We start from the raw sequence: 22,540 nt of genomic DNA on the forward strand, positions 1-22,540 counted from the left end.
GTGTTCCCCTCAGGCAGGGGTGTTGGGTACAGGCCTGGCTGCTGCTCCTGTCTTAGCTCCGTTGTCCATCATGGGCTCCAGGTCTCGCAGGTAGCCTGGGAGCCAACTTGTTCTTCAGTGGTCAACTGACCCAGGTGAGAGATAGTTAAGTAATTTCTGGCACAATCCAAACCTGCGCTGGAACAGGCAAGCCAGAAGGCTTGCGCTGCATCCAGTGCAGGTTCGTTGGCTGCAGTGGCTCAGCCAGAGACAAGGGGAAGCTCTTCCCCTTAACCCTGGGTAAGGGCTCCGCGCCCCAATGGATCTCCTCGTACCTGCGCCACCTGTGGAGGTGGCGTAAGTCAGAGGAGAGCGGAATGGCTTGAAGTCGCTCCGTTCTCCCCGGGAACGGGGGTTGGGATCTGGCATAAACGCTGGGCCCCAGCCCCGTCCCTGGCTCCCCACGTGCCCGCCTGCCCCTGGGGCCACCCATCGCCCGCCCTTCCCCCACCCAGTAACGCCTCCCTCCCACCTCCTCCACACACACACCCCCATGCCTACCTTTGCCCGGTGCAGGTGCGCTGGCACAAGCGGCGGGGAGGAAGCCGCCACAGAGGCTTCTGCTGGCCTCTGTGCATTGGCGCATCTAGATGCGCAGGCGCAGCTTCCTCCCACGGAGGCACAAATGCGCGTTAAGGCACGTTTGCAACCCTCCCAGGGCTCCTATGTCAGCATGAGTGCTGGTTAGGGTTGCGCCCTAAGTTTAGGAAGCTAGCTTTGTTATTTTGATGTATTTTCAGCTGTCTGTACCTCTTGCAATTGCTGCCTTACCTGCAGCCTGTGTAACCTTATTCTCTTTAATGAACTATCTTATACAAGCCCGTGTTATTGTGTGCTGGGAACAGGTGTTCAAAATCCAGCCTAGCCAGTTGGTCAAGCTGCATTGCAGTCTAGAGGGTCTGGGTTTGGGGGCTGGTTCCCAAAGTAGGAGGGAGCCTCAGTACCTACAAGGGCTAGAGCAAACACGGAGGATCTCAGTTCCTCCCTGGACTGGGGTACTGGCTAGTACAGGGTGGTGGCAGTTCTACCAGGATTGGCTTATACTTCTAATTAGACAATGTTCTCTGGGCTGCGTAAAGCTAGTAAACAGGGTCAGAGACAGCAAAACACCCAGATAGGGTCAGGTGCCTGGCAGGGCCTGATCCCACAAGACCCTTCTCTGAAACACTAAGGAACTGCTGTGGATGTTGGCAACAGCTAGATGGACTCCATGAAAGGTAGTTACTTTTGCGTAATAACGGTGGGATTTTAAATAAATTATATATTGTCTGCTTGCCCTGCTTAGACCCTAGAAAGTTACAACCAGTCAAAAGATACAATACTGGGCTACACAGACCATTGGTCTGATCTGGTCTAAGGCAGCTTCATGTGGTTCCATGTACACAAGGACAAGCATGCTACCATCAACACCAATTTCTTGATAGTCACAATTTTAAGAAGTGCCACCAAACTCTAGTCAGAGAACAGCCACTGACAAAATTCAATGTTTCAAACTGAACATCGGTTTAATTTTTTTTTTAAAGAAATATACAAAACAAAAACCACATGCTTTCTTTAAAACTTCATTAGAATTTCTACATGACAGGGATTCTTTTCTGAGAAGAAATTCCACAATAACTGAAAGCTGAATGCATGCAAACAGCTTTTTTTTTTTTTTTAAAAGGAAACTTAATGTATCAGCCCATAGACTTTAAAGGCATTCCATCACCCAAACAAGCCCGTACACCAGCAAGAAAGCTTCTAGCAAAAAAAGCTCTCAAGAAAAGGAGTGATATACAGCCAATCCCTGGAGACTTGCTAGTACTCTGAGATTTATTTTGCTACTTGGTGGCTAGGGACAACTGCTCCCCCACCTCATGAAGGATCCATTCATTCTGGCTTCGTCACTGGCTGCTGTCACCCCTGCTTCTGGTCCGGGGAAAAGAACAGCCTAGACCTTCCTGTCTGGAGAAAGCCAGGAGAGGTCTCTGGCATCTTATCACAGCTCAGCTTTTCACAAGCAAAGAGTGGCAACCAGGAACACGCAGAGACCACTGTTTGGGCTGTGGTGCTCTTCCTCCTAAGTGGCAATGCTGTTTGAATGCTCCAACATTCCTGTGGTCACATCTGGTGAGGGAGGGAATGATCTCTGGTGTTTTCCTGCCACTGTTTTCTGCAGGGGATTACGTACTCTGGGTCCCTACACTGAGCACCAAAACCAACACTGGTGCAGAGTTTTCGGCTCTTCAACTTGGTCTTATTAAAGACTGTCCCTGGTGCCCGCCTTCCTGCATCGGCACAGTGCTTCTCCCAAGTTGCACTGACGCAGGGTCCAGGAGGGATTTGTGCCAGCGCCCACGGTGCGCCAGATGGTATTGGCTCCACCGGCATAACTGCAATTGCGCTGGTGCTTCTGTCATTATGCCTGTGCAACTGCAGTTTAGGATTGTGCCCTTAATCTCTAACTCCGGGCCTGGTTCATCCATGAGCCCAACACTGCTTCAACACTTCAGGCAGCAGACAGGCAGGGATGCCCCTTCTGTCCATCCACTTGCCTCCTCTGAAACGCCTCCCCCCACACAGAGCGCACACTCCCATTTGGGGATTGCATCAGACCCTTAGCCAGACAAGACACTGTGGCAGCAGTCAGAGAGGAACGTAAACCATCATTGTGAGAGAAAGTTAAAAACTTTCCCTCAGGGAAGATTCGTCAGGCTGGGCTGCATTTGTTTCCAGAATTTTTTATTTTATTAAAATAGCTGCTACTTCACCAGTTACTCAATATTTCTGACCCACCTATACAGGAGCAAGGCCCAATGACCATGATAGGATTTACTTCTGAGTAGACACAGTGCTTTGAGCCAGGAATGGAGAGTAAACAGGCACACAGAACAAAGGAATTCAAACTTTTTATACTTCATTCACACTCAGTTTTACATATGCATTAATACAGAGACATCTGGCTTTATGCCACATGAGGGAAGGTTGTACATTTGAACCAATCCGAACACAAAGCAAAATACAGATTCTTTGAGGAAGGAGGCTAGACATGCATATTCAACAGAGTAATCCAGGCACATTCAGGAAGACTGTATCCCCTTACAGATCACAGCATCTCCTTTCTCTGAGAACTCACTTTGCATTCCTGAGGAGGGGGCCTTATTCCTCAGATGTACACAGGATTTCTTACCTCTTTTGCTCAGCACTTCCTTTGGAATGTGAGGTTTTCAGTTTCCCAGGGGACACTTTTAACTTCAGTTCTAGTAAACCAAACAAATAGCTTATTATTAACTTATTATTATTAAGTTTATTTTTACCCCGCCTTTCTCCCTGGAGGGACTCAAGGTGGCTTACAAACAAGGTTAAAACAAATTTTAAAACATAATTTAAAAACAGATAAAACATAACGACATATCATAAAAACAGTAGTCAGAGGAAAAAAAGTAGTCAGGTAAAAGAGCATAGCGCAGCAAATTATAAAAGGATCAGGCCTGTAACCAGATGTTAAAAAAGATATTAAAAGATGTTTAAAAGACGTTAAAAAGGCCAGGAACTCAGAAGGCTTGTCTAAACAGAAGTGTCTTCAGGCCTCGCCGAAAAGTTTCAAGAGAGGGAGCAGTTCTTAAATCAAGGGGAAGGGAATGGGCCCTGTTTCTTGCCGCCACCCCACGTTCCTCCGGCGGCACTTGTAAAAAGGCCTTCTCTGATGACCTAAGAGGAGGCAACGTAATGTAACTTAATAACTAAATAAAATGATGAAAAATGAATATGGTGGGATCACATCAGAAATGGACCCTGCATTTCTTCAACAATTTCTCCCTTTTGAGCCTGGAATAGCTCATTTTTGTAACTTTTAATCAAGACTTTATAACCTGTTGGAACGTTTTCATCACTTGGCAATGTGCTTTATCTTTGTTACAGTAATTTACTCTTATTTACTGCAAATAACTAAATATGTTAAAAGCATTAGGACCTAGATCATGGCCCAGGTACCATATGCATATCTTACTCTATTCAGGACTACGTTGACTTTACATTTATTTCTCTTAACTTTAGTCGTACTCCCATTGCATCTCTAACAATACTGTCTTTCTATTTCAGTAGAAAGGGCATTAAACTCTTTTATCATCTCAAGTATTATTCTTTCTCATTTTATCAAACCAGATGTCATAAGAGCATAAGAAGAGCCCCGCTGGATCAGGCCGTAGCCCATCTATTCCAGCTTCCAGTATCTCAGTCGCCCACCAAATGCCCCAAATGAATGAATGCCATTCATTTGTGTACTGCTCAAGGGAATATAGATCATAGATAAGAGGCATATCTATGGGCAGGGCCTTGTGCACGCTGCCCAGGGCATACTGCGTATCTATGCAGGGCCCTTTGCACGTATCTAACAGTCTTTGGCAGCAAGTTCTTGGGCAATTTGATTCAACAGCATATATAGTTGTATATAGTACTATACAACTTTACAGTATGAGAAATCAAACTGAAAAAGGCACAATAATACATTGTGGCTAACTTATAATAGTTTATGCCTACTGGAAACACTCAGGACAAATAGTCGGCAATCTTTGATGAAGAGAAGACATGCAGTGCAATCTTATCTTGTACTGGAACAGGCAGGCCAGGAGGCCTGTGCTGTATCCAGTGCAAGATAGGGTCCCGAAATGGCTCAGCTAGAGGTAAGAGGAAACTCTTCCCCTTACTCCTGGGTAAGCCACTGCAGCCCCTATGGGTCTCCTCAGACTTGCGCCACCTCCTAAGGTGGCATAAGTCTGAGGAGGGCAAAGCAGCCTGAAGCCGTGCTGCACTGCTCGGAAACGGGGCTTGGAATCCTGCATAAGAGCCGGGTCCCAGCCTCACCTCCTGCTCCCTGCTTGACCACTGCCCCCGGGACCAACCTCCGTCCGTCCTCCCCCACCCTGGAACGCCTCCCTCCCACCTCCTCCCCACCCACCCCAGAACCTTGTGTCAGCTGAGCTCGCCCAACGCAAGGCTCCCTCCCTGAGTCAGCACAGAGGCTGGATTCAGGAGCTCAGCCAACTCATGAGGAGACACAAACCCATGCAACTCCAGGTCAGGATTGCGCCCTTAAAGTGTGATCTACTATTGGAGGTTAGCCCAAGCCCGGCTATGCTTTGTTAAATAACCTGTTCAAGTGAGGCTTGTTGATAGTTTCTACTGGCTATACTTTCTCTTATATCTACTGGCACTTGTGTTTGAAAGAGAAAGTATATTTTAACAAAGCAGTTCAATAGGCCAACTTGTAATAGAAGAAGGACTAAAGTGGGCAGAACAAGCTTAAAACTGATTGATGAAGAACACAGTCTAGTTGGTGCCAGGGGTGAAATTTCTTGTTGAATTGAGTTCAAAGTTTGTGCTTGCACTGATTTTTCTCAACGCTTTGACAGCTATGTTATTAGCAAACTTTTTGACCTTTGAGGTCGAAAGCTTACTGGTGCCAAGGGTTAACACTTGGTTGGACACCTGTGTGTTCCTCACACTCTTCTACAGATGAAGTCTTGTCTTTGTCTGCAGAAGCTGCGTGCTCTCTTAATGAAGTTTCATTGGACTCTTCTTTATGGAACAGATGACCATTCTCTGGTGGTGGGTGCCTCTGTGGGCTGCTGGTCTTTTTGATGGGAGAGGCGTAGACCCAGGCATCTCTTTCTTGAACTTTCACTGATGTCTATTGTCACAACTTTAAACCTGGAGACTTTGTGTAAGTCTATATATAAGAACACATTAGCTCCAAAATAAGAAGATCCATTTATAAAACGACTGCATAACACAAGACAACTACAATACATGACTGCAGTTAACTTCATTACCTTCTGACAAGTACTTCAAAAATATTCTATTTGAAAGCCTCAATTGTTGGCCTAATCTTAAAGGTCTTCTAGACAAAATCTCAAAAGGAGTTCACTCATGTTTTTGTTAGATGTTTCTTAAATGCATCATTATTAAAGGCAAAGCATCTACTCATTTCATTCCTGTATCTAGACATTTTTTTCCTTATCTTTGATTTCGCAATTTTTTTTCTCTCTATATACGACTTGAACTCTAAGGGTGATACAAGGTGTGAAGATTGGGTTTAATCTTAAGAGCTCTGCATAGCTTGTGCATGATTTCACCTATGAACTGCATCCTTCTTATAGCTAATGAAACTTCATACTTTTGGGACAACTTCTCTCATCAACAGCAGAGTCTGCAGTGGCATTCTTGACAGGAAAACATTATGGCCAACTACCAAAAACATCTACTACAGGTGGAGCCTGTTTACCTGCATTAGTTCCGTTCCATGACTTGGCACGATTAACAAAAAACGCATTGTGCTAAATGCCATAGAGTTATGCAAATTCGCTGCAGCCTGACACTTCCAGATGGAAGGAAACTAAGGCAGCTGTTCTCAATCCCCTGCCCTCCCCTCCATACTCAGCCCTCCCCATTGCCAGCTGCCCGGCTTCTTTCGCATGGAATGCTGATCTTTTAAGAGTCCAGCCCTATGTCTACTCAGAAGTAAGCCCCATTGCAGTCAATGGGGCTTACTCCCAGGAAATTGTGGAGTGGATTGTAGGCTAAATCTCTTGCCTTGCTTGGTGGGAAGGCTTGCTTGTGTCCGTGATAACCTGCACCATGGGGGGGGGGGGCTGCATCCCCTATGTTGCTACCACACCTGCCCCTGTGTGAGTGAGAGAGACAGGGCTCCACCTTGCTGCACATGTTCTGGCTTCAGAAGTGTTCTGGTTACAGAGATTTTAAGCCCCCCCCCCTTCCCCTCTTCAGCCTCTTTGCTGGCTCAGGGGCTCCAAGAGTGTTACTGTTCCTTTGCAAGGAGAACCTCTTCCAGGGCTCCAGGGCTATTTCCCTGCCTGAGCAAGGCAGAGCCTTTTTGCAGTGTTTTGGGCTGCCTGGAAATTGAGTGAGATGCCAGCACAGAGCAAAGGAGGCAAAGGTGTGTGTGACTTTCAGTTCCCCCACCCCATTCTTGCGGAGACAAATCCGCAGATAAAAAAATCCGTGGATAAATAGGCTGCACCTGTACTCTCAAACAAGACTTCCATTCTCTACATCAGGGGTCTCCAAACTTTTTGGCCAAAGGGCCACATCAAATATCTGGCACGGTGTTGAGAGCCGGAAAAAGAAATTTAAATATAAAATTTAAATATAAATAAATTAGAGATGGAACTTAGATGAGTGAATAAATGAATGAATGGGCTCATTCATTCAACCTCTCTGGCCCTTGAACACTCTCCAGATGCAACCAGAGCATAGTTCCAGTCATGTTTGGTCAAGTGGGCCAGAGGCTTTCAGGGGACAAGAGGCTGTCCGTGGGCCAGATAGAGGGTTGCTGCGGGCCGCATCTGGCCCCCGGGCCAGGGTTTGGAGACCCCTGCTCTACTTTCAGGACATTTTAATGTAATCTGTTTGCAATTTTGGAAAAGGACCATATAACCACGAATGAGCACTTTCAGGGCTCCTACAGCACAATCCTAGCTCACTTGAAAGGCAGTGGTCCAGATAGGTCATATCCAGAGCTGACCAAGCCCAGGCATCCCAAGCAACCAAGGCGTGCCTGCCAGGTGACTGAGTGCAGGTGACCCTAGCAACCAGTCATGCCACTGCCAGGAGGAGGGCAGGAATGTGGCATGGACAGTCAGTGGGTTCCCGCCACACACCCCAGCAGGGCACCCTAGGCATACAGAAGAGATAGAGATGGTGATCCCATCACCATCACTTGCATCCCAGGGCTTTTGTCACTTCTGCTACCATGTCAGCACCTATGCTAATGTGCTGGGGCAGGCAGCTGACAGGGGACTTCACACACTCACATCATGGCCCTGGCAGGGACACAGCCCTGGGGTGCAAGTGTGGGCATGTGCAGGTTGCTGCCCACAGCATGGCTGGGCAGTAGCCACCTCAGCAGCCAGTGCAGCCATCTGGAAAAGGGGACCAACTCAATCCTGAGTTGTACACAGGATTTCTTATCTCTTTTGCTCAGCATTTCCTTTAGAATGTGGGAAGGCTTTCAGTTAGTTTTACATCAGAAATGGACCCTGCATTTCTTCAACATTATCCAGACCTCAATTCTGGTAAGATCATCAGAGGAACCCTGCTGGATCAGGATCAGGCCCAGGGCCCATCCTGCCCCACTTCCCACAGTGGCCCACCAGATGCCTCAGGGAGCACTCCAGACAAGATACCTGATTATGACAGCCAGGATGGTGAATATAGTGGTTTTCAAGCTTTTTCGTGCCTTGACCCCAAAGAAGGCAGTGGAGACCCACTGCCAATCCCTTCCCCTCCCAGGGCTCGATCAGCTCATCCCCAACCCCATTCCTTGGGTCTTTACAATAACCCTGTGAGGTAGCAGCCTGAGCAGGGCTGAGCTTTGAAGCCCCCGCCTGCTATGACCACCACCTCCAAGGCAAGGGTTGTTTTGAGGAACAGGAACAAAAGGAGGGGAGGAACTGTGTTCACCAGCCTGAGCTCCTTGGAGGAAAGGTGGTATAAAAATGTGGCAATTATGCTGTTGCAACTCCCTTGCGACTGGAATGCAGACATGGCCTACATGAAGGTTGCCTATAATCATGGATTGAAATCTGTGGACTTTTCTTCCCTACACTTGTCCTATCTCCTTTTAAAAGCATCTAAGGCCAAGTGCCATCACAACATCCTGTGGCAAGGAGCTCCACAAAGTAGTTATCTGGTGGGTAAAGAAATATTTCCCAAAATATAGTATGTCAAGACCCCTCTCCCCAGTTCTCTGATCCAGCAAGACTCACAATCTGCTGCCTAAAAGAATGCCTCACAAGCCCCCACCACCACCACCACAACTGTCCATTTTTCCATATGAAGAGCAGAAAAGACATTTAGCTCCAGGAGTCTATGACGAGCTGGCAGCAACCAGGCTAAGCTAATTCTACCCAAAGGAGCATCACTGAATATCCCCTTATGTGTCTTGTCCTGCACAGGGACATCCAGCCTGACCCTGAAAAATACAGGGGTCATGCCCCATATTCAGATCTATTTGAGGGACTTACGAGGTCAAAAAAGGAACCAAATTAGGGACCTCATAAAAACTATGGAAACAACAAAAACGGAACTCAAAAGAATTTTTTTTTAACCCCTACTACTAAGCCAATTAAGGTCAAAATGGTTGGCAACCTTCAGTCTCAAAAGACTATTGTATAAGCATACAGCACCCGGTATTCCCAGGCAATCTCCCATCCAAGTACTAACCAGGCCTGACCCTGCTTAGCTTCTGTGATCAGACAAGGCAGGATTGTCACGGCACATGCCGTGATCAGGCACGTGCAGGATAAAAAACATTTTGTGCTCATTTTAATGCGTATTAACTCTTTAAGTTCAATTTTTAGCTTGCTTTTTAACTCAACTTTTACGTTTGATTTTAGCCATATTAAACAACCAAGAACAAGTTTTTTTATTTGACTCTGGCTGGAGTATGGCTGATTTTTATTTATAATCAAGATACAGAAATATACAGAATACTTTTATACCTTTACTCATTTTTTTAAATATCTTGAGGGCTTCCCAAACTTTTTAGCACCAGGACCCACTTTTCAAAATGACATGATTGGGACACATCTAGCTTAAAGAAAATGCTCTTTACCAGCCACTCAAGCCCCTATTTTCAACCTTCTTACTATGGTGGTGGGACCACTTTCTGGAGCATTTGTTGAGCTCTGTGTTAATTAGATTGAAACCATTCTGGTGGCATTCCCCTCAGCCAGCCCTTTGAAATGGACCAAGGGACATTTGCCTATTCACAAGTGAAAATGCACATGTGGCTCAGCTTTGCTTTCCACAGGGCTCACAAAATTTTCTTTGTCAGCTATCAGTTTCACAACCCTATCACATTTAATTTTGGTCAACAGGTAATTGGTCCTTTTTTGTTAATTGGTTCTTAACAAAGGAAACTTTTGACTTAATTGTTTTTGTACATTCTCCAAGCACCTATAACAAAAAAGTATAAAGTAATTTAAAAAGCTCTGAGTCCACATTCATTTCAATATTTTATTTTATATATTAGACTTGATGCTGCCATGGTATATGACTGCAGTTGGGGAAATGTTACAGATCTGTACTTTTAACAAGCTACTATGCATATTCTTTTGAGAATCTTAGTCAATGGGTCTTACTCCTGGGTAAGTGTGGGTAGGATTGCAGTCTAGGATTGTTAAAAAATTTCCTGCTTGAGTATGTCACTTCCAGTCATGACAGAACCTCCAGTGGGTCCTGAGATTCTCATTCTAAAAAGCAAGTCCTGGTGCTAAATGTGTAAGAACCACTCCCTTAAATGATTGTTGGGCGAGTTAGGACAAACAAAATTTCTTTACCCAGTTTGCAATTAGTCTGTGGGACTCCTTGCCACAGGATGTGATGGTGTCTGGCCTAGGTGCCTTTAAAAGGGGATTGAGCAGATTTCTGGAAGAAAAGTCCATCACAGGTTACAGGACTTGATAAATATGTGCAACCTCCTGGATTTACCTCAGAATGCTACCTCAGAATGCAAGGGGGTGGCAACAGGATGCAGATATCGCTGCTCCCAGAGGCAACTGGTGGGCCATTGGGAGAGTCAGGAACCTGGCCTAGATGAGCCTTTGACTTTCATATTATGTGCTCTGACATTGCACGATTCTGCTGACCTCGAGTCTCCTGTATATTAGGAGCCTACTCTCAAGACCCTGTTAGGCTGAGTCCCACTCTGGTAGCAGGCAAGCAGTTGGGCTGGATTTAGATGAACCCCTCCTGCCCAAAAGGCATTTTAAATTAGAAATACAATTATAAACACAAACAGAATAAACAACAAACACTAAGCTCCTGCTCTCTGTTACTATCCCTAATACTCACCCCAAGACACTCAGCCTTTGAACATGGGTACAGAACTCTGTTCTGCATTCCTGAATCCAAGTTGGACTTTAGAAGTGAAAGTCTGACCCCTCCCTTCTGAATAGGAGATTGAGGCCCACCTAGGGATTGATTCTGTCCCAATCAAACTGTCCTGAGCAGCTGATATCCCTTAACTGGAACAGGGTATCAAAAATGGAATTTGGGAAAGTCTGGATTTTAACTTTCACCATCACAATCCACATGAAATGTTGAAACATGCCCATTTTTATAGATATCTGAATGGCTGCAGCTTGCCTAAAAAATTATACTGAAAAAAAAAACTTTAAAAATCTAGGGAGCAAATACAAGCACTGGATAGTGTTGTCGCATGTATGCAGGTGCATCTTACTTGACACACATGAACTCTGGAGCTGGGGAATGACTCAGATGACATCAATCCCACCACTTCTAATTCTACCAGGGGCACTGCCAAGGTACCCAACAGAAAACAAAATGTCAACAGTTAAGTACTTTTCCAAGATAACCATTTATTTAGACTCACAAACAGGCTTAGAACACAAACACTTGAGGCACAAAAAAGCTCATATGTCACGGGGAGCCCAGCTACTTGGTCTTGGTGCTGGGTTTTCACAGGAGCAAACCATCCTTTCTGGACCAGGCACGGGAGACAGAGGAGACTGAGACTTGGGCAGTAACTCTATAAGGAGGATTTGGGCAGCCTGCTCCAGAACTGAAAAGCACCCAAGGTTCCTGCCAAGCAGTCTTCCCATCAACCACTATCCATCTTTACCTACAGGCCAGGCAGTAGTAAGGCTTTTTGGTGCCTGAGTGACTGCTAGCAGTCCCTGCTCAATTTTCAATTATTTTTATTTCAGCTTCTTTGGCTGCTCCAGAGGTATCAGGTTCTGGCACTTGGGTATAGAGGTTTCAATTGGGGGGGTTACCTTTGGACAAGCCTGCTTCGAGAACAATCTCTATTTTGCACATCCTCAGGAAACTGTGGTGCTGGGTTTAAGATGCGACTCTTGAAAGCACAATGTTTATTCTGCTGAACCATTTCTAAGTGTCTTCTTCCATCATGAAACACAATTTAGCCATACAACCGTAAGGGAAGCAGATTTTCAAGTCAATTTCACAAGCATGCAAACTGCTATAGCTTACCAAATTGCACCAGTGGCAGAGCAGACAAAAACAGCAATCTGGCAAATTCCAGCTCCGCTAAGGGACAAGTTAATCTTTTCTTTATTTAATGCATTATCTCCTGCAAACTATTAATCTCTACAAAAAATTATGCCCTCTTGAACAGGTAAGAACAGTTCAACAAAACATCCCACTTTCAAGCTACTCCTGCTGAATTTTGCCCGATTCTGTGGAGGAGGTTAGTACTGCCCGGGGGGGGGGTGGCTGTTCACTGGACCTGCGATACAAGGACATCTGCAAGAGGGATCTGCAGGCCTTAGGGATGGACCTCAACAAGTGGGAAACCCTGGCCTCTGAGCGGCCCGCTTGGAGGCAGACTGTGCAGCATGGCCTTTCCCAGTTTGAAGAGACACTTTGCCAACAGTCTGAGGCAAAGAGGCAAAGAAGGAAGGCCCATAGTCAGGGAGACAGACCAGGGACAGGCTGCACTTGCTCCCGTTGTGGAAGGGATTGTCACTCCCGGATTGGCCTTTTCAGCCACACTAGACGCTGTGTCAGAACCACCTTTCAGAGCGCGATACCATAGTCTTTCGAGACTGAAGGTTGCCAATATATACCTCTCAGGCTCCTTCCTGACTCACTGGACCTTCCAGTTCCTACGCAGTGCCTGAGCTGTAACATGGTAACAAACTTTGATAATTGTCAGCATTTCCCTTCCCAAAGCTACGCACCTCAAAACTCATTTGCACTCAAGACCAGTGTTTATTTTAGCCATTCCTGCTGCTCATAGGGGAAATCTGCATGGACTTCACAGCAAAACCAACCCAAAATGTGGGGAGCTCTTGTGCCCAGCTGCACAGCCCACACATCCCACCAATGGCTTCCCTTATGAAACACTCAGAAAGCTCTCTTCTGCAACTGTGTGGGAGGAGGAGACAGAGCAAGGGCTTTGCAGGAAGCACTCTGGCATCAGCAACACCCTCTGGAGTCCTCCGCAAAGAACACAGCTGCACTGGGGAGACGATCTTCGGCCAAGGAGACGCGCACAGGATCTGCCTCCGGGCTCTGCTTTCAAAGGACTGAATGATGTTGAACTGGCAGCACTCACCCTCTCTTCTCAGCCCTGCTCCCACAGCCAGGCGCAGAAGAGCCAGACAGGCCCATCAGACGCCTGGGCGCCTGTGAGCAGGGCTGCGCCGGCAGTGTGGACAGCATTCTGGGGAGGGAGGAGGCCTCCTTGCGACATGGTGGTGAGACAGGCAGAGGCCCCTTCGCTGCCTAGAGACGCGAAAGCAGATCCGACTCCTCCGCCCAGCCTGAAACAGGAAAGGTTTCCAGTCAGCCGCTGCAGCCAGCTTGAGGCGCAAGAGGCCAGCTTGGAAGGGCCTGCTGCTGCTCAAACGACTCTGGGGCAAGCGCAGCCAGCAGGACCCGGGTGCCGAGGAGGCCGTTTCCAAGGAGGCTGGAAGCCTCTTCCTTGCGAGCAGCATCAGGCCCAGGCCGGCAGGGCAGGCCTCGCGTAGTGCTTGGCGCCTGCCAGGCCAGGCCGAAGGAGCAAGCGACGCGCCTCGCCAGCCCCACGGAGGCCTTGGACCTCAACTGCCGCTGGGGCCGCTCCTCCCGCTTGGCAACAGCGACGCCGGGTCAGTAGGGCCGCCCCGAGTCGCCACGCGGCCTCCCCGCACGTGCCGCCCGGCTGCAGCCCGCAGGCCCCCCGCTGCCCCGCCCAGACCACGCCAGCACCCGGCGGAGGCCCCCCGTCCCTCCGTGCACCCCCCGGCTCAGAGAGCGAGTGTCAACAGCGAGAGTCTGCCGGTAATTCCAGCTGAGCTTCGGTTTCTCATCAGCGCCGGGCGCCCCTCCCCCCGAGCGCGCGGGAACTCACCGGGCGCGCCTCCTCCCGCGCCGCTGGTCCGGCTCGGCGACCTGCAAGGGGAGAACGCGGTGAGCGAGGCGAGCGGAGCGCGCGCGGGCGGGCGGGCGGCGCTGCGGTCAGGGGGGGCTCTCGACAGTTCTCGCATCCGACGGCACTTCCTTTCCCGGTCATCACCCCGCAGCGCCGCCAGGCCCGTCCGCCGCCCCGGCCCACCCGCACAACCCACTCACCTCGCACGCGCTCGGGCGGAAAGGCGGAGGCGCGCGCGGCGCCCGCTCTTAAGGACGCGGACGCCCCGCCCACGCTGGCGATTGGCCGGGAGGCCCGCGTGACCCGCTGGCGGGAGGAGTCCCGCAGGAGAGCGGCGCGTGCGCACTCTGTCCAGCCTCCCACGGCCCTCCCCTCCCGAGGCGGGAGCGTCGTGCCCCGGCCTGGACGTGCAGGAGGGCCCCGCGCGCTCCTGGGGAGGCCCCGGCGCCTCCTGGCGTGCAGCGGGTCTTCCTCGGCTTCCGCACTCGCCTCCTCGCTGGCGGGGACGCGCGGTGGGCAGCCAGGCTTGCAGGGGCGCTGACGCAGAGCAGAGGGGCCTCCGCGCCGCGGCCTTTCCGCCCAGGCAGGCGTGAAGCAAGGAAGCCGCACTCCACGCGTGGCGCAGCCCGCCTTGCGCGGTGCCGCGCCGCTTCCAGCGCAAGGCCGGCCGGCAGTGGCTCCGCTGGGGGCAGGAGGACACTTCCCCTTCCCTGGGGAAGCCACTGCGGCCCGGTGCGTCTCCTCAGGAGGTGGCGCAAGTCCCAGGAGAACAGCGGCTTCAGACCCTGCACGCTGCTCGGGAATGGGGTGGGATCCAGCACGACAGCAGGCCAGTCCTGCCCTCCCCGCCACGAAATGCCTGCCTTCTCCCCCCCACTCTCCATCGGCCAAGCTCAGCCAACACGACCCTCCTCCCCAGGTCGACACAGAGGCTGTAGGCCAGCACAAGGGTTAGGGTTTGGCTTTGGGACTGGCTTTGAGACTTGCGCTGGCCGAGCCTCAGGTTAGGATTGCACCCACGGAGGCTAAAGAGGTCTGGTCAGGAGAGAGATCCTGGGGTGCTGATGAACACTTGACGGAAGTGTTGACCCAACATGTGGTGGCGGTGGAGAAGGCTAGCTGTACGCTTGGGATCATTATTAAAGTACTGAGAAAAAAGCAGCCAACGTTATAATGCCATTGTACAAATTGCTGGCATCCAGTTCTGGTCCCCACGTTCCAAAAAGGATATACAGGCATGTGCCGCCTAACAATCTTCTGCTTAATGATGGGCCGCAAATACTGCAGTGGTCAAAGCACAACAAAGAGGCTCTTAATTTATACAACATCTGTCTCCAGTAGCCTGTGCAAGCAGCTAGTGTTTGGCACACAGTGTCTGTTTACACAACAAAGGCACTAGAATGGGTTGAATGTTTGGTTAATGACCTAATCGCATAACAACAGGGATAGGAGACTGTATCCCCATCATTAAGTGGCGCACACCTGTAGTGGAAATGGAAAAGATGCAGAAAAGAGTGATCAAAATGTTGACTGGGCTGGGGCACCTCCCTTACCAGGAAAGGCTACAGCATTTGGGGCTCTTCATTCTAGAAGAAAGGCACCTGTGTGGAGACATGATGGAGACAATACAAAGTTATGCATGGAATGGATAGAGGGATGTTCTTTTCAGTCTCATACAACACGTAAACCAGGGGACATCCACTAAAATTGAGTCTTGGGAGAGTTAGAACAGACAAAAGAAAATATTTCTTTACCCAGCATGTAATCAATCTGTGAATCTCCTTGCTACAGGATGTGGTTATGGTGTCTGGTCTAGATGCCTTGAAAAGGGAATTGGATAGATTTATGGAGGAAAAGTCCATCACGGGTAACAAGCCATGATGGGTATGTGCAGCCTCCTGGTTCTCGAAGTAGGCTACCTTGGAATGCCAAATGAAAGGGAGGGCACCAGGATGCCGATCTCTTGTCTTGTGTACTCCTTGAGGCATCCAGTGGGCCACTGTGAGATACAGGAAGCTGGACCAAATGGGCCTTTGGCCTGATCCAGCTGGGCTCTTCTCATGTTCTTAGGCCAAGGGAAAAGAGGGCTGGAGGTGGGTTCAGGACACATCCTGAGGTTCCTGTCAGAGGCAGACTTCCCAGGACTTCCCGCTCCACTGCTCAGTCTCTGCTGGCCCTTCTGGCTGTGCCTGCTGTTTGCTAGTCTGGACTCTGCCCTTCCATCCATCCTCACCTCTGAGCTGTGTGTTTGGTCCTTCTGCAGGCAGCGAGGCTTCTCCTGGGCACTGAAGGCCTGCACCTGCTGTTGGCCAGAGGAGACTCCTGCCAGACCCAGGCAACCTTTGCGAGGTGCTCCTGCTACAGACGCCTGCCGGTGGGAGTGGGGGGAGCTATATGTGCTCCTGCTGCTGTTTTGTGCCTTCTTCTTCTAGGCTCCCTGGGAGCAGGACAGAGTTTGGCATCCTTCTCCCTCAAGGGTTCCTTGATAAGTTTGCTCATGAAAGAGGTGCCACACTTCAGGCGTTATGGTAGGGCTCCCCCAAATAATCACAAAGATGCACGGCATGGGACTATACCACTCCATGGGGTATCATGGTGAAAGGGCACTTGGTGCCAACAGCCTCACATCCTGAACAATGTATATGGCAAGACATTGTGTTAAACTTTGTCCTCTTCAAATCTTCATAATTCTCAATGTGGGTAGGAGTGTCCTGCAGGTGGGGCTAGTGCCCCCCTACCTGCGCTCTTAGGCAAGTGGCCAGGTTCCCCCATTTCTTTCATTGCGTCTCTCCCATTCCTCCTGCCCCTTCTCTGCTTCCCCCTATGTGTACTCCTATGTGCAGCCACATTGTCACATAGGGTGGCAGCAATACTTGCTGCAGGTGGCTTGGCCATCTGCTGGCCTGTACCTGGGCATAACATGTGCCAGGATGTTGGTGCCATGCATGGTTGGCAGGGTGACCAGTGGCATGCAGCTGATGAACACGGGGTAGGGCACACCCCTGTTGCTCTCTGGGTGCAGCACCCGTTAGCCTGCGGGCATGGCAGCCGTGGGCCTTGGCAGCCGCACATCTGCCCTGAACTATTTGGCCAGGTCTGCTGGTGTGGGTGTGATTGGCTATGAGTCTCCTCAGGCCCCAGCAGTGTTGCATACCTTGCTCCTGAGCAGAAGTGTCTGGGGTCTGGCCCAGGACACCTAAGGACACATGTCCTTAGGACACTGTGGCTTATCTGTTGGGTTCCGTTTGTGTACTTCTTCCACAGGGGTCAGGTGAGTGTCGGGTTAAGGGCTTGGCAAGCAGCTTTCTGGTCCAGTGGGTGCCTCTGTGCATTGTTGCTTAGTTACTGTACATGCACAGTTCTGTCACCAGGCCATTGTAGGGCTGACACCTCAGCCAGCGATGGCATCCGAGCCGGATGGATGTTGCTGAGGACACCAGCGGTATGACTGGGCCGGATGTAACTCTGGCTCTGCCTCCTCTGGCCAGGTTCTGGCCAGGTTCAGGATACAACAGGTGTCACGCTGGCATCCATATAACACTGGCATGGCATCCAGGTAGAGTTGGGTCCGCAGTGAAAGTGCTCAGGGTGATAATTATATAGAACATGACAAGAGTTCAAAGCAGTTCATTTGCAGAGTGGTTGGCTGTGAATCAGAAGACCCTGGAAGTGAATAGGCGTGGCAGAGTGAGGAGCAGGCTTCTGACAAGTAAAAGTCACAAGCGCATGGGTGGATTTTGAGACAAAGATGCACGGAGGGTGCATCTTCCCAGAAGGGTGCAGCAGCCTGTCTTGTGGATGAAAGTTTGGCCTGAAGGCACAGGGAGGAGGCTCTGCTGAGCTGGAAGTGGTTGCTGTCTCACTTGAGGTCTTCCTCGCCCTGAGAGGTGGGGGGGGGGGGGAGAAGCCAGCATGATGTGCTTATTCCTGCAGGGGGCAGTCTTGCTCTTGTCATCTTTGTGGACAAATCACTTGAAAGGAGGCTCCCAGTGATAAAGGAGCCTGGCTTCTTCTAGTTTTTCTGCAAGGAACTTAATGTTTCTGAGTGCAGATCTTTCAGGGGTTTCCACATACGTCTTGCTGTAACAGCCCAGTCCTACCTTCAGGGTACACTCCCCTCTTCAGGGACCACCACCTGACGTGTGTAAGTCTCTTTGGGAGTCGGACATTGGCCTGCCTACCTTGCCTGCAATCCATGACTTGGGAGGTTTCAAGTGGCCTGGCTTGGCTCCTGGGGATGCTTCCAAAATGCTTCTCCCAATTCCTCCCTTGATTTTATTTATTTAAAAAAATGTACGTACTGCTCTAAGCAATTCACAACATAAAAATGCAATAATCAAACGTTTTGGAGAGCTCCTGTCCCTGGTTCCATTTTGAAGAGAAGAGTTGCGTGAGAAGTCACCCCGTTTCAGTCTTCCTGGCTCTTGTACAGCCTGCTGCACAGGCATTGTCTGCCCCAGAAGGTCTGTTTCTTCAGGCCGAGAGTGTCTTCCCTGCCCAAAAGTGCCAATCTGTAGCGAGAGTCTGGTATTTTCCTTCTGTGCACAGGAGGGAAACTCGTCTATTGATAAAAAATATTTATATTTTAAAGTATTTAAATGTTTAATATTTTAAACAACCTGCTTAGTCCTCCTGCAGTCAGTCATGGTATAATTTTAAAATATCACCAGAGAAGGTGCAACACTTGAAATCAGCCAAGAAAGTCACCCAGGCAAACGTGTCCCGGCGATGTCTCAAAAGTGCCCTCAAAGAGGGGGCTGGTCCAGCCTGTTGGGGATCCTCACTGTGGGTGCTGCAGCTGAGACATCCCAGCCAGCTGAACCCCCAACAACAGAAACCTCCTGCAAGCCCACAGCCAGAAGGCAAAGGGTCCAGCGGGGCAAACTGTGCCTCGTGCCCCAGTGCTGAACTTCCCCTTCTGAAATCAGCTCTGATAAGTGGAAGGCAGCACAGAGTGGCTGGTGGTCCTCGTGGGCCAAGAAATCCTGCAGCTTATCCTCCAGCCTGCTTTCAAGAGTTCCCAGCAGCAGCAGAACTTGGCAGTTGTTGAGCAGAGGGTCCGAGTGCCTGCAGCACAACAGCTCAGTGGCCGTGCACAGGCCCTTCGGCCAGAACCAAGCTGCAAGCACCTCACCAGAGTGAAATTTCCATAAGGCATTCCTGCAAAGGCTGTTTTAATAGGGGCAGCAATCAGGAAACTGATGCAGCTGTGGCAATGGAGCATGTAGGAGAAGTAGGACAATTGAGAAGTAGACAATGGACAATCCTATGCCTGTTCCTGAGGGTGAGATGCTGCGGCCTTCCTCTTGGGAGCAGTTGTGGTTTTGGAAGGCACAAAATGTCCGAGGTGGCTGCGTTGTCCACATCTCAGCGAAAGCAAAGCAGGCACTGAGGGCAAGGCCTAGGCCCTCTCCCAAAACCTGAGAGGCACAGGAAGGACCAGCTCTCCTGGGAGTCAAGTGGCACTTCCTCCACGTGACCTTTGTCAAATTTGCACCCCCCCATCTGGAATTTGTGGGCAGGAACAAGGAGGAAAGCTTCCTTGGGAACATTTTTCTTCCTGACAACCAGTCATGAAGATCAGAAGAACAGAGGGTGGGAGGGCCAGAGGGAGGGAGGCAGCCATCCATCACACTCCAAATAAACTCCAGTTCTGGGAGGTGTCACTCCAGAATCGGTTTGGGGCAATGTTGATGGGCCGAAGTTGGAAGACCGCCTCTGCCATCCACCCGCCCGCAGCATTCTCCCAGCTGCTGAATGTGTTTCCCCTCCTGCTCTCCCACCAGACACCAGACCACGCTCTAGAGAAGACACAGCCCGTGAGGAAACTGCCGAAAGCATCAGGGACACATTCTGCAGGCAGAGGCTGGAATAGGTGATGGTTCAAACAAAGACGGGGGGGGGGGAGAAACAAGGCTTCACAGAACTGCACTTTCAATCAGATATGGAATTGCAAAGCAGATTCCAGAAGCAGCTTTCAACATTGTGGTTAATGCGCTCCACACCAGCCATAGCTGTTTACAGAGGAAGGGGTGTCATTGGCTACTAGTGACATGCCCTCCTTGAGTTCTCCCCTCCTCAGGTCGCAAGGTCAATCTTGGCAAGGAAGTCCTGCAATGTAGCAGCCTCCCTCCCTGGGAAGGTGTTCAGCATTTGCTGTGTGCCCCCCATAGCCCTGACCAGCCTTCCAGTGTCCTGCAACCTTTGTTGCCTGAGGTCCTTCATTAAGCCCTCAAGCCTGGCCTGCAAGCCAGGGAGGGCTTACTCCTGGCAGGCTGCTTTCCTTTCCAGACTCCCTGACCTGGGGGTGGTTAGGATAGTCATGTGCTTCTCACTTATTTCCTAGTTCACCAGGAGGAACCCTGGGGAGAATCCCAGGCACTGCCACCTCTGTTGGGTCCTGAGGGCCTCCTCTTCTCTGCCGTGGTCCTGTGAGTCCTTCTCTGTTGCCCAACTTCTGTAATGGAGAAAAAGGCTTTGAGAAGGGCTAGTCCTCAATCCTTGCCCCAGGTTGTACCGAGGGTGAGACACACAGCCCCCCCACTGCTTGCCAGATGCCCAAAAGTCACCCCTCCCCCTGCTACCCACCAAATCTTTTGAAACTACCCTCCACGTGGGGCAGGGAGAACTTACCTGTATCTTCAGGCACCTGTGGGAAGGGCTCCTTGAGCATCTGGGGGCTACCTGCTTTTCTCTCCCAGGGTTTTGGACAATGTGGAGAGTCCTGGCAGCAGGTTGAGGACCACTTCTCCCTCACCACCTGGTTTTTCCCCCACATCCCCTGGAGTAGCAGCACAGCTCCTCTTCTGCACTGTCCATGAACCTGCTGAGGCAAGATATGATCACTCTAGAGTCCACAGTGGTCCAGGATACCACTGAAAGGCATGGCTGCCCTGAAGCCTCCAGGCCACCTGTGTCCCCCCCCTCCCCAGCCAGCAGAGAGCTCCTCCTCAGTGTCCTTTGACTTGTTTGCAAGGAAGCCTGCAAACCCACACATTGAGAGGGGGGCAAGTGGCATAAAATCCAGGCACTAAGGAAGCCCAGGAGGGTATTGCCTCCCAACAGGGCTTCATCTGCAGAAAATGCCCATTTCTGGGTGGGTTTTTGCAGGTTTGGTCTGGGCCTGAGCGGCAGCTCTCGTGTGGGAGCCCTAAAGCAAGCTGCAGTATGTGTGGGGTGATAGCAATGCCTCCAAGACAACTGCTTGCTCAGAATGGACGATGCAGATGCCTCATTAGTGCTTGATTTGCTCCAGTTACTTTCACACAGGGATTGTCCTGGAAAGCAAAGATGAAGCAGCCAGGGCAACAAGCTCACTCCAAAGAACCAAGAAGGAGAATCACAACCCAGGAGAAGCTTTGGCAAGCTGGAGGGCTGTTCTGCGACCTGCGTGTCTCCATCTCTACCACACATGGGTCTCCTGCACAAGGCATACACACACACACACACACACACACACACACACACCCTCAGGCCTGGTCCTGTTTGCCAGCATTGGCAGCTGCGAGGAGCTGTGTGCAGCTTGGCCCACCAACGTGTGCAGTGCGAAGGGAGGGGGCTGCTCTAGGTAGCCAAGACAGCACTAATTCCTAATCTATCAACGTTTCTCTTTTCTTAATCTATTAACTATAAAACGCTTCTTTGCATCCAGGCAGAGAGTGATGTGGGGCTGGGGGGGGGGGGGAGAGCAGCGAGACTCATAAATGCTCCAATAATTGGTTTCTAAGTTTTTTTCCCTTCCCTCCTTTCTTCTTGGAAGATTTGCAATTTCCCTATAAAAGAGGAAATTCATTTCCAGACACTAATGTAATGTCAGCGCGCGGGGTACTCAGCATGGATGATGTATAGGGAGACACTGCCGAGAGAGGACTACTTAATGATGCATAGAATTAAATCCTGCCCTCCTCAGCTGAGCCTTGCACCTCCCGCCTCATTCCCAGGCTCCCAGGGCATCATGGGATATGCAGGCAGGGCCATGCCAGTGAACACCTGCTCAGCCCCTCCCCCACATTTCCTCCCCTCTTCCCCTGGCAGCAACCTCCACAGGGACAGCCGAGTCACTTTGTGGTGGAAAATGCCACAAAGGGTCTCTCAGACCCTCCCCACCCGCTCAACATTTCCTGCAGCAGAAGCTGCTGCAGACTGAAGCAAAGCCTGAAATAGCCACACAAGTTCTTGCAGAGCTACAAGGAGTCGTCTTTTCCCACCTTGGCAGTCGTCATCCCCAACGCAGGCACTTTGGCATCGTGTGGCAGCTGCTGGAAGGTGCCTCCTGTGCTTGTTTCTGCGCTTCTCCTCACTATGCACCTTCCCGGGCTCTGTGAGCCACTGGTGTCTGATAGAGCATGGGCCCAACGCTCTGCTAACCTGTTTAGTCTGGCTGGCCTGGGAGCTTAGATGCTGCTCTCCAGTGGGAAAATCAGCACAGTGAGAAGCCTGCCTTTCAGGGCTCTTGTGAGAGGCACGGAGCACGAACTACACATTTGTGGCCTTTGGTTGCTGATATCAGGATTTCTCAAGCCAAGTCTTTGTTGGCTGAAATTGCAGAGCAACACAAGCCACACTCACCACTCCTTACAATTTGGCTAAATCTGATATTGG

The 22,540-nt window shown here is 50.3% G+C and overlaps 1 long non-coding RNA gene and 1 other non-coding gene across 2 annotated transcripts; both read right to left on the reverse strand.

The window, feature by feature from the left end:
* Positions 1-11,400: 11,400 nt before the first annotated feature.
* Positions 11,401-14,153, reverse strand: LOC136636134 (uncharacterized). Its single transcript, XR_010793481.1, has 3 exons — positions 14,140-14,153; positions 13,919-13,959; positions 11,401-13,349 (listed from the first exon to the last, which is right to left on the reverse strand). It is a non-coding gene; the product is annotated as an uncharacterized lncRNA (long non-coding RNA).
* Positions 14,024-14,087, reverse strand: LOC136636135 (small nucleolar RNA SNORD49). Its single transcript, XR_010793482.1, has one exon. It is a non-coding gene; the product is annotated as a small nucleolar RNA SNORD49 (small nucleolar RNA).
* Positions 14,154-22,540: the final 8,387 nt, after the last annotated feature.

This window comes from Tiliqua scincoides, unplaced genomic scaffold, assembly GCF_035046505.1.
Source record: "Tiliqua scincoides isolate rTilSci1 unplaced genomic scaffold, rTilSci1.hap2 HAP2_SCAFFOLD_92, whole genome shotgun sequence".
Taxonomy (NCBI): domain Eukaryota; kingdom Metazoa; phylum Chordata; class Lepidosauria; order Squamata; family Scincidae; genus Tiliqua; species Tiliqua scincoides.